The 13,138-nt window shown below is 38.9% G+C and overlaps 1 long non-coding RNA gene across 1 annotated transcript in view; it reads right to left on the bottom strand.

Moving 5' to 3' along the window:
• Positions 1-7,950: 7,950 nt before the first annotated feature.
• LOC148131093 (uncharacterized) overlaps positions 7,951-13,138 on the bottom strand; it is a 92,067-nt gene continuing 86,879 nt past the window's right edge. The window contains exon 3 of the long non-coding RNA XR_015748440.1: positions 7,951-8,055. This is a non-coding gene — a long non-coding RNA (uncharacterized LOC148131093). The remainder of the gene's footprint in view (positions 8,056-13,138) is intronic.

Genomic DNA, 13,138 nt, shown 5'->3' with positions numbered 1-13,138 from the left:
TTGTTTTTTGTCGTAGACTTACTCCCAAGAAACAGATTTAATTCATAATTAGAGTCACCTGTCCATTGATTTTGAACCCATAAAGACAATCTGTTACTATTTTCCATGACTGTTCTACTTATTTGCATTCTGTTGGGAATAGTAGTTAACATAATATTGCCTCCTCCTCCTCCTCTTCCTCTTCATTGATTTTTCCACTGTTGTCTTTTACTGTCAATCCTTTAAAATAGTCCAGAGAAGAAACACCAACCATAAGTATTAGACTAACTTTATTGTAAGGTTACCTTAACAGAATCTTTACTCCCTCACCTTTACAGCCCAAAAAACTAGGGAAGGTCCCTTCTGAGACAATTGCCATGTCCCCATTCCTTCTGTGGACTCAGCTGTCTTTTATCTGTTGCCTTGTCTCTCCTCCTCCTCCTCCTCCTCCTCCTCCTCCTCCTCCTCCTCCTCCTCCTCCTCCTCCTCCTCCTCCTCCTCCTCTTCCAACTCCTCCTCCAACTCTTCCTCTTTCACAAGGACATTCTTACAGACCATTACATTTACCTTCAATAAGAGATTCCTTAAGTTCCGAGATTGTTAATATTATGCATAATATGTCAATTGTAATTTCAAACTTCTATTTGTCTCTTGTCAGCTTCATTTCATACATCAAGACTAAATTTTCCCATTATTCCAGATATTGGTTTAATTCCAACTTTAAATGTTCCAGTTGCTCATGGGACACACATGACTTTTTTGTGTGTTGTATTAATAGAACATTGTTAGTTGGCATAGCTCTGTTCAAAATCAGGTTCCTTTGCATCTTTGGTTAGAACATAAACTGAGATTGATGTAGCAATGAAAGGTTTTCCTTATGTATAGAGATCATCCTGTCATAGTTTGGATTTTATCTGAACACTGACTTTAGCCTTCTTTTATTGATGCTGATACCATTTCTTTGATATTCTTGCTCACCGTATAAGATCCGATGCTACTCTCATGTGAAATGACCCATTCCAGTTGATTGCTGATTCCAGAATGTCAAGGTTTACCTTCTTGACATTTCTGCTTTGACAACATCAAGCTTGCCTTAGTTCATAGTTCTGACATCCCACATAGCAATGGTATATATATCCTTGCAGCATCAGACTTTCTTTCTTGCCTCCTGTTATTTTATTCTTTTTATTTGTATTCTTGATTGAGATATCTTTGCTCGCTCTTTCTTCCCTGACCTGGAAAGTCTGCATTCACTCCTCATCCTGCCCATCCTTCTTGTTACACAGGGCTTTTATTTCTTGTCTTCCTTTGGCCATCATGATAGCTTGTTCTGAAAGTTACTTGCATCATTCCTCTTTGAACAGATGATTTCTTTCCCTACTTAGGTTTTCACAATGTTTCTTGTCTCTTACTGAAGCATCACAGGTTCTTTTTCAGATAAGTTGATACTGAATCTGCTCCTTATATTGATCTTATATTCTGACTATATATCCTCCAGTTCAAATCTTCAAATCAAAGTATCCTCTACAATTTTCCCTTGAAATATTTCCATTTTCCAGGTTACAATAATTCATGTTCATCTGACTGGGTTTCGTTTCTCCATCCTCTGTTCTCTATTATATAGTCAGTTTGGTATTGGTGTTGTTTATTTGGTAATATCCATGTGTACCACATGCACTTTTGTTGCCTAAGGTTGGTGTTGGTAGCGAACAAAACACATTATAAAAAAGATGTTGAGACTCTAGAAAAAGTACAGAGAAGAGCAACCAGGATGATTAGGGGACCGGAGGCTAAAACATACAATGAACGGTTGCAGGAACTGGGCTTGGCTAGTCTAGTAAAGAGAAGGACCAGGGGATATATAATAGCAGTCTTCCAATATTTGAGGGGCTGCCACAGAGAGGAAGGGGTCAAGCTATATTCTAAAGCACCTGTAGGCCAGACAAGGAATAATGGATGGAAACTGAACAAGGAGAGATTTAACCTGGAAATAAGGAGAAACTTTCTGACAATGAGAACAATCAACCAATGGAACAGCTTGCCCTTGGAAGTTATGGGAGCGCCATCACTTGAGATTTTAAAGAAGAGATTGGACTCCCATCTGTCAGAAATAGTGTAGGATCTCCCGCTTGGGTGGGGGATTGGACTAGATGACCTCCAAGGTCCCTTCCAACTCTGATTATCTGTTATCTGTTATCTGTTAATCAACATAAATCATGAGATACAACAACAACGTTATAGTCATGAGAATCTAAGGAAATAGTTAATAGGACAGATGAGAGGATAGTAAATAATACTAGGTGTTTTGACATCTTAGGGCAATGGTGGCAAATCTATGACACATGTGCCACAGGTGGCACACAGAGCCTTCTCTGTGGGCATGCATGCCATTGTCCCAGCTAAGTTCCACCACACATGTGCGCATGCCTCCTGCCAGCCAACTGGTCTTTGGGTCTCTGCTGCACATGCAGGGGGTAGGGCACATGTGCAGGGGGGGAAACCTTTCATTTTGGGTATGTGTGCATGTGCACGCACTTTGGGCACTTGGTGCCCAAAAAGTTCGCCATCACAGTCTTAGGACATAAACAGTGTTGTGGGAATTAGTTGTTTAGCAGAATGATAGCATGTGTCTGATTGTTTTGGCATGCATTGCCCTATAACATCATTTTGAGGGAAGAAGTTGAAACAGTTTTATGTCCAGGATGCGAGGGGTCTGTAGATATTTCCACAGCCATTTTCCTGGCTCATGCATTATACAGGTCTTCAGTGGAAGTCAGGCTGGTTGCAATTATTTTTTCTGCAGTCCTAACCAGGGGTGGAATTCAAATTTTTTAAGAACCGGTTCTGTGGCATGGCTTAGGTGATGGGCGTGGCTTGGTGGTCATATGACTGGGTGGACATGCCTTGGTGGTCATGTTATTGGCTGGGCGTGGCCAACTCAATATCACTCACATCGAGACACACATCTCCTCGCCTGGCCTCTCATGACTGTGGGGATGCTGCAACAGTCATAAGTGTGAAAAATGGTCATAAGTCACTTTTTTCAGTGCCATTGTAACTTTAAATGGTCACTCCACACAAACAAAGTACCAGCAAAGGAGGGGGAAAAAACTCCAGAGACGTTCCTGAGACAGGAAGTCTAGTCCTGCCAAGAATGTAATAAGGGTTAACGGAGAGGCAGTTTCTGTAAGCAACACCAGAATGTTTCCTTCCTGCCTTCCTTACAGGATTAGGCCAGTAATTTCTTCTAACAACCGGTTCTCCAAACTGCTTAGAATGTTAACAACCGGTTCTACCTCTACTAAATAGGTGTGAACTGGTAGAATCCCACCCCTGGTCCTAACTGTCTGTTGATATCTGTGTCTGTCTTGTTTGGTGGTTGTGCCAAATCAAACAATTTATAGAGGTGCAAATGACAAACTTAATAATTCCTTTGTAGAATTGTATCAGCAGTTCCTTGGACAGTCTGAGCTAGCACAGGAAGAACATTCCTTGTTGTGCTTTTTTGATGACATTTTTGAGGTTAGTGTCCATTTTAAGTCCTGACATATTATAGAACAGTGGTGGCTAACCTTTTTCGGCTCCCATGCCAGTAATTGAGCGTGAGTGCTCGCTTGCATGTGCTTGTGTGCCAGAACCCAGAAGGCAATGCGTGGTGCCCCCCCACACCCCCTGTGTATGCATGTGCAATTCCCCCTCATGTGCAGCATATCTGCACGTGTGTGCGATTCTCCCTCGCACGCAGCATGTCTGCGCATGGATATGATATTCCACCCCTCATGTGTAGCACATCTTTGTGCATTTGTGCATGATTCCCCCCTCGCTCACAGCGCGTCTGTGCATATGCACACATCCCCTCGTGGGCAGTGCATCCCTGTGCATGCGCACACACCTCCCGCACACCTCCCTCTGCCCCCCTGCACATGCAAGCCAGATACCCGATAATCAGCTGTCAGGTGGCAGCACTGAATACCACTTCTGCTAATACCCATGTTTTAGTAATCTTCAGTTCTTCCATTATAATCTCATGTTTCTTTTTGTTCATGCTTATGACATTCCAATTGTAGGTGTCCTTGTAAAATGAGGATCTCTTTTTTCCATATTAGTACCTACAATGACTAGAGAATGTGGATAATCCTTGGTTCATCTCCAGATACCATGAGTGAAAGTTTGATTCTCCCTCCACCCAGATGTGATTTGCTATTGCCCCTTTGCAGGTAAAATTATTGAATATCTTCTCCTAAAGCAGCGGTGTTAGACTCATGATGGCACGATGTCATCACATGATGTATCCCAACTTTTTTCCCTTTCGCTAAACCTGGGGTGGGCGTGGACAGTGTGTTACGCGTACGGCCTGTGGGCCACGAGTTTGACACCCCTGTCCTAAGAGTGGCTTTTACTTACACCCCAGAAATTTCATGTGTCTTTACATTGTTTCATCCCTTCGCTTTGAACCTTATTGGCAGAAGTGACCCTACCAAAACAAAAAAGAATAACAGAGTTGAAAGGGACCTTGGAGGACTTCTAGTCCACCCCATGCTCAAGCAAAAGACCCTACACCATTTCAGACAAATGATTGTTCAATATCCTCTTAAAAACTCCAGTGCTGTAGCATTCACAACTTCTGGAGGCAAGTTGTTCCACTGATTAATTGTTTTAACAGTCAGGAAATTTCTTTTTAGTTCTAGGTTGGTTATCTCCTTGATTAGTTTCCACCCATTTCTTCTTGTCCTGCCCTCAGGTGCTTTGGAGAATACCTTGACTCCCTCTTCTTTGTGGCAGCCCCTGTGATATTGGAACACTGCTATCATGTCTCCCTAGTCCTTCTTTTCATTAAACTAGACATACCCAATTCCTGCAGCCATTCTTCATATGTTTTACCCCTCAGTCCTCTAATCATCTTGTATTTGTGTTGGAGTCAATTCCATAGTCATGAAGCTACTGAGCATATTAAATTGCTAATCCTAGGAAGGAAGGGGTCTAAAATATCATTTACCAAACCAAAATTTTCAATTACCCTAGTTCTTCTTTGAGGCTATTTTCCCTGATATTATTTATAATTGTATACAGTATTTCCTGCACAGAATTGTAATAAAGTAACCAAGATATCCATCATTTTTTTCAAGAGAATTCAATCCACCAATTCTTAAAGGACAGAAATAATGAAATAACTACTTCTGATAGAAAGGAATTAAGATGTTTTCCAAAAGATGGAGATAAAACCACAAAGTGGAGCAGAGCAAAACTTTAACAAACTAGAGTTATGTATGCTTTTAAATTGCTTCCTTATTTTTTTAATGATTCCTAGGAATGTATTTATCTGGTCTCAGAGCTACTTGGTGGCTTAAAGTGTTTATCCCCCCTCCCCCAAACAAAACCCCCACAACCCTCCATAGGATTTTAATCTAGTATATGATTATCTCATAAATGTGGAATTCACTGCAGCTCCCAGGAAGATATCTCAGCTAAACTAGCAATGCTTACTCTTTTATCTTTCATATTTGCAAAGGCAAAATTGAAGTTCTGCAGGATTAATAAACCTTGCCTATAGCAAATTCCCAATGGAGAATGATTTGGAAGTAAAGAATGATAAACCTAACATCTGTCTGAATCAATCATTTATATATGACAAAACAGCTTTCTCCAAACTTGTGCCCTACCAATGTGCATTGGGATTTTAAATATTGCTGGCTGAGAATTAGGAATAGTTGTATTGAAACAGAGTTAAGTAAGAATTCATTTGGCTTGAATTTGCTCCCAATTATTCTTGTAAATGAACAATCACAATAATCTGATATTTATCATGTAAACCTATGAAAGGATATAAGAAAAATATTTAATCTGCCAATCAATCAATCAATCAATCAATCATTAGCTAATTCCAAAGAGTGGTTTCCTCCCTCCCTCCCTCCCTCCCTCCCTCCCTCCCTCTCTTTCTATAATCAAATAAATATGCAAGGCTTTAGGGTTATTGAGTCTAACTTTCTTTGTTAATCAAGTCTTCTTCTCCTCACTCTGTATCTCTATAATCTGTTCTCTATCTCTAAGAGCCTTGTTTCTCATTTCTAACACTTGATCTTTTCTTTCTACATTTTTATTGCCAATGTTTGAAAACCTAACCATGGGTATTTAATAAATGGCATGCAATCATGCCTGCTGGGTGACCAAATTTGATAGATTAGAAGCAGTTTGCATTTAGCAATTGACACTTTGTGAGATTTCATATTTAACAACATTGTTTTCATTTATAGCATACTTAAATATTCCAGTTAAAAATGCTCATATTTTAAAGAGAATTGTTAATTCAGGCATAAGAAGATATTTTCCCCCCTAAAAAGAAACCCTTTGTACTGACCCAGGGAGGCAGCATTTAAATCATGCTGATTCTGAATGAGCCTTTAATTTATTAAATTAACAGTTTCCACTCCCTTTGATGCAAAAGCCAAACTGATGGAAAACACAGGCTATCTAACACAGCAATCTCCATAAATGTTCTGCTATTACAGATATTGGCTGGTCAATGAAAAGACAACTTCTTCTAAAAGATATCAAATAGCATCTTGTGGGACGTTTTGAAGTCGGTGCTCTGGTTTCTAAGCTCCTTCTGATGATATTATCTACCATTCTTTTTTTTCTTTTTCTATCTTATTATCACTGTCTCGGATAAGTGATAGACCCTACGTTGTAGGAAGAAATGTTGGGGAATGCGTTTGGGTCTTAAAGTAACTAACCTTAAGACCTTGCATGTTGATTTGGAAGGAAGGAAGGGAGGGAGGGAGAGAGGGAGATCAGTCTTTGCAGGTTGGGACCAGAAATGCTTTTCTTATCTTCTCTTAGGATACATGACAACATAATTTGATTTGCCCTCTGGTAAACAAGTCTCTAACCTGCGACTTCTAGAGATGCTATGCTTGAATTTCTCATTGAGAGTGTGCAGACTCTAAAATGGAGAACATTGCTTTAAAGCAGAGGTGTCAAACTCAAGGTGCTTAGATCTGGCCCTCGAGGCCACCCTGGAAATTCATGTGGCCCTTCCGAGCTCCATTTTTGCTGGCAGAAGGTTGTAGGAGGTCATCCCAACCGAAAACATAGATTGGGAGCCCGTTGTCTCTGGCACAGCCCCCAGGCCCCCACAGCCCCCCCTGACCTGAGGGATGTCAAGCTGGCCATGCCCACAATGGCCATGCCCCCTGCCCCCCCCCGAGGTCAAACACAATCCTGATGCGGTCCTCAATGAAACTGAGTTTGACACCCCTCCTTTAGAGTTCGAGCAACAGATTCTAGTTCTGACTTCTCAACGTTCACCAGTTCTGAACCTTCTAGAGAATGCCTCCCGTATTAAGCCTCCTGCACACAACTTTTTGTTTTTATTCATATTCTCTCTCTCTCTCTCTCTCTCTCTCTCTCTCTCTCTCTCTCTCTCTCTCTCTCTCTCTCCTCCCTCCCTCCCTCTCCCTCTCCCTCTCTTTCTCTCTCTCTCCCTCTGCTTGCATTAATACCCTATAATGTCACTGCCTGAGTTATAAATCCTTTCCTTACTGAAGGTCAGCTTCAATCTTGTATGAAAATGAATGTCATAATTACTGCCACTCACTTTAAACAAGTATTAGCTATTATATTTCCAAAGACCCAGCTAACTTTTATCCCTTCTGTAACCTCCCTAGTATTTCCAGCATTTTGGCTGTCAGTGGTAAATGATTGCCCTCCCATTTACGCACCACCCAGAATATATAATGGAAATGTCATCTAAAGTCCTTTCTTTCCCTAGAGACAAAAATTGCTTTTTGTGGCTATTTCGCTGCTAGTTTCACTTTTTAAACAATTGTTTAAATACTACTGAAAATAAAAACCCGCAGTTATTTCTAGAAGCAAATCAAGCCCCAAACTCACAAAGCAACTGGGCAGCATCTTTCCATGCTTAGCTGTGCATGTTGTGCAACCAAACTATGGTTACCTGTAGCCTTTAGGAATGAGGACTTCTGAAACCTCTGGACTCCTGGTCATAAACTCAATCTATTCCTGTTTTTCATTACAAGACTGGGCCCCAGCTCAGTTCCCGAGGAATAAAATCACCTGCTGTATTTCCAACAATTAGGAAAAAGAACAAAAAAATAGGAAGAAATGCAAAATAAATGAATCATCCACACAACACCGAATGAACTCTTACAAAACCCTGACTTAATAGGCTAGCTTGAAAATAAGCAAGGGAAACAATAACGCCAAATTGCAGAATAAGAGTACATTACCAACAAGGCTAAATATATTTTAAGGCCATAAAAATAACTTGGGACTCTCCCCAACTGAGATATTATTTTCCCACAACGAGTAACAATTTTCCTCCAAATCTTCAAAATTACTAAGCCAGTTTTTGTTTTAGTTATTTCACTGCAGATTTTTTTTTACTCTATCAGCTGTCTTCCTTTCGTGTGTGGGAAAGAGAATTTCCTTCCTAATTTTTTTTTGCAGAGAAGGATTGGTAGAACAAGGTATTCTTGGATTTATTTCATGATTTGGTTTTAAAGTTAAAAAAAGGAAAGATAAACAATAGCATTTAAAGGAAGAAAAGGAAGATGGGGAAAATGGAGAATTTTCTGAATATTTCTATATAGCATTTTAAGATGAAAAACAAATATTGAATAATATTTGGGATATGCTGTAGAAAGATATTTCTTATTTTTATTAGTTTTGGTTTTGTTTTATGTATTAGTTTCTTATTTCACAAATACGTCTTGATTCTTAGCAGCACATTTAGAAATTGTCCATTAGTGGAAAAAATAATGCACTGGGCTAGAAAGTGGAAGACCATGAGTTCAAATCCTGCATTAGTTATGAAAGCCAGCTGGGTGACTTTGGGCCAGTCAGTCTCTTAGCTATACCTACCTCACAGGGTCACTGTTGTGGGGAAAATAGGAGGGGGAATGTGAATTAGACATGCTCCACCCTATTTGTAAAAACAATAAAGGCAGGATATAAATAGCTAGATAGATAAATAAAATAAACAAATAATAATTATATTAAAAATAATGCTGCACTTTTTAATTGTTGACCAACAGTTAAGATGTGATTGAGCTGTGATAGACAAAGTATCAGAACAAACAAAGAACAAACACAATCTAATATGTTGATCTAAACTCATAAAATATTTCTCTGATCTTTTAGAGTTGCAACAGAAAGGGAGGGGAAAGTAGTGTAGCAGCTTGCAAAACCGAAACTGCATTCCATAAATGTTTTCATGGATAGTTTCCAGGCGACTGAAGTTTCTGCCACACAAAATTCTAACTGGAGATTATGATTGATGACTCATGGCTGTGGATGTGTCCCATTGGAAAATATGAATTATGATACACCCAGGGGGTGGGGGAAAACCAGGGTCAAAGGTGACAATGAATGACGTATCTCAGAGTCAGCAGCACTGGCATGTCTTCTCCTAATAAATCTTTTTTAAGCTTTGAGACTCATGATTTAAATGGGGGTAACTACCGGAGCCCTGACAGCTAGCCCTGACATCTATTCTCATTAAAAAAGGGTTTTCTTTAATATCACAATTCACAAGTTAAGACTGTTGACTGATTCCATTCACTTTGTGTGATCATTAATGCGATTGGTTACAATTTGGTTTCATGTTGCATTTTCTGAATTGGTTTCTTCCCCAAACCCCCAAAACTTTAACCTTAGACTGTCTACTATTGACCTCACCCCTTTCCTAAGAGGTCTGTAGCGGGCATGCATAAGCACACCAATGTGCCTACCATCCCTGTCCTATTGTTTCTTTTTATGTTTCTTATATGTATCCATTTCATGTATTCATAACTATGTTTATACTTATACCTATTATCTTGTAAGCGATTGACAAATCAGTTAAATAAATAAATTAAATAAATAAATTTCCTCTGGATTGACTTGTAATTGTTTAACCACGGTGTCTATACTTTTAAAAATATGTGGATGTATGTGTGGATGCAGCTATATCCAGACCCCTGGAAAAGGATATGGGAGGAGAGGGAGAGGATACGCTTATTTAATTAATTAATGGGCTGAATTGTTATTTCTCAGCAAGAAGGTCTGTGCATCAATATCACTTTGCTTACAACATTGCTACCAGCGCTTTGTATTGTTACTACGATGGGATCACGGTTTTTCTCCATAGGCACAATGAAAAACAGAACACTGAGCGTGGTACTCATTAGACTTGGATAGCCAAGAAATAAGTGTTTTGGTTGGGGGTTGAAGTGAAAATAAGAGATGGAAGAAGGGGGGCACAACACCGAGAGAAAAGAAATTTGAATACAGCCATCCGGCTTTTCATCACAAGATGAATGGTAGATAGCTTCTATTATTCACATCCAGAGCAGACAGGCCTACCAAGAATGATTTGGCAAGTACTGAAGATAAATCATAACACAGATCGCTGGCATCATGATCCCATTGTGAACGTGATTCTTTTTTAAAAAAAACCTGTGATGAACAAGAAGAAGATAAAATAGGACAGGCAAGATGTATAATTAAAGAAGTGCAAGTCTCCTATGAAATCACCCTCCAAATTCACTCTTTCAGCTCCCCTGGAGGTCCTTCAGGGCACCACAATTTTTATACAGAGAAACACTAGAAAAAAATTGCTATGAATATACATATACGCATAATATACGTATACATATGCATATACATATACATATCACAGGTTTAAACTTTGGTTTATTCTTTATCTTAAGAATGACTTGGAATACAATGAACTGTATAAGGACTTCTTAGTTGGGATAAAGATAGTCTCAATGCTAAATAAGCACAAACGTGCTTTGCTTCATCCAGCTTCTCAGCAATGTAGAATTCCAGGTTGGGCATTCATTTGGAATGACTCTCATGATTTTAAGTACAGATCAAAATGCAGTTTGATCCCCAAATCTCTGCTTGATAAAATGTAGATCATGCTAAAGGAGACATCCCTTTTAGGAGACAGCGATAGGCAACAGTTCAATCAAATGAATATTGGGAAGGCAAGATAGGACATCAAAGTTCTCTTAATTTTCAATGGTTTTAGCAATATTTGCTTCGTGTTATTATGAAAATGGATGTCAAAGAACGTAATGTGATGTCTGTTGACTCCAATTTTCCCAAAGAATAATATGTGACTTATGTCAAATGAGCTTTGAAAGATTCTTTTAATCAAAAGAAACAATATAAATGGGAATCTTCCAACACACTTCTATAGCTAAAACTCCTACAGCTTTAGGATCCATACTATATATTAAGTTTGATGTTTTTGTTATGGTTAATATTATATATCGCTTTATACTTCTTAAAAAACAGATTAATATTGTGTGTGTGTGTGCCAGCCTGCCTGCCTATCCATTTACCCATCCATTTATCATCAGAAACATATTAGAATGGCTCTAATTTATCCGAATGAACCAAAAGCTTCTAAGGAATTCTCATGTAAAACATTAATGTAAAAAGGCTTCAAGAGGTATTAAAAAGTTCATTGACCTTGGAGGTCATTGTCATCTATTACGCAAAGTTCTAGTATATTTCAAATAAGATGAAGCTGGAGAAATACTGACAGAAAAATCAAAGTGTTCAAAGGGCTGATTACCCAAGAAGAGAAGTCATATAGTTTTTGGTTTAGGGAAAACTATGAATAAAGACATCGTAATAAATATCTTGATGTATATATTATGAATTTAAATGTATTATGATAGATTTCTTGAGCTAATTAGTTTATAACATGATTTAATATATATATCTTTCTGTCTGTCTGTCTGTCTGTCTGTCTGTCTGTCTGTCTGTCTATGAATGATACCTTTTGACCTTGTACTTAATTTATGGAAGATTTTTGGATTTTGCTCACCATCACCATCTGCTGGACTAATAAGGAAATAGAGTTTTGGGTTGCTTAGGCCTCAATGCATGATTCATGTACCAAGTTATCAAATGCTATTTTATTGTACTGTGAACTTAGTGGTATTTTATAAACCTAACTTTAGAAGTTTGTTCAACAAGCCATAGTGAAAACAAACCATGTCTTTGTATGATGCATGAGACCAACCAATGACCTGATTCTCATGCTAGCCTATGATTTGATTAATCACGTTCTGTTGGATAACCCACAAATATTTGGTCACACATCATCCTGAACAGAAATCAAGGATTATATAGGCATAGTGGTTGGATTCCTCTAACACACAAAGGCACACAAAGGCACAAACAATTAAACCACCTTAGCCTTTCAGTGATATATAAATCCACTAGTACCTCAACCTTCTAGCTTTGTGTTTATTTGCTCACTTTCTGCCTTTTGTCACCTTCCCATTGGTAAGTATTCTAGGCAGCTGCTGCATATTCACAAATCACTATTTCTCATTCATTAATTTCTCTATTCATTAGCTCAATCCACCAGTTTTTAGGGAAATATTGAGAATCCATATAAATATTTTCATTTTCAGGTACTTTTTCCCCTTATAGAATTTGTTCTCCAATAACATGCCTTGGATGTTCTGAAGGTGCATACTGAGTTTAATGCGCCTTAAGTTTTGCATACGTATATATCTAAGTTGTCATTTTTTAAAAGTACTGATCAAGATAGCTGTTAAAAATTATTATTATTCTTGTGCCATATCCATCATCGGATGTTGGCGATAATGTTGGCTATCCTATTTTTATCAACAAACTCAAACACTGGCAACTGAGTATTAGGCCTGTCCAGCTGTAAGATCAACCTCCATTAATCTTCCTATAACTTCTGGAAGGGTGTTGCTGCACCGTGGTGGGATTCAATTTTTTTTACTATCGGTTCTGTGGGTATGGCTTGGTGGGCGTGGCTTGGCTTGGTGGGCGTGGCAGGGGAAGGATACTGTAAAATCTCCATTGCCATCCCACTCCAGGGGGAATGTTACTGCAAAATCCCATTCCTTTCCTCACCCCACTAACCTGCTTTCCAGCTCCATTCTCCTGTGCAGGGCAACAAAAGAAGACCCAGCCAATCAGCTGGGACTCAGGAGACAGAGAATAGATGGGGGAAGGGCCAGTCAGAGATGATATTTGCCAGTTCTCCGAACTGCTCAAAATTTCCACGACTGGTTCTCCAGAACTGGTCAGAACCTGCTGAATACTATCTCTGTTGCTGCATGTATTCAACCTGAAGTGTTTTCTCACAAATTCTGCAATC

Source organism: Notechis scutatus, chromosome 3 (assembly GCF_049901735.1).
Source record: "Notechis scutatus isolate UNSWTSFEM ecotype Mainland chromosome 3, rNotScu1.2, whole genome shotgun sequence".
Taxonomy (NCBI): Eukaryota; Metazoa; Chordata; class Lepidosauria; order Squamata; family Elapidae; genus Notechis; species Notechis scutatus.
The sequence above is the reverse complement of the archived record's forward strand: the minus strand, read 5'-3'. Positions and strand labels throughout refer to the sequence as shown.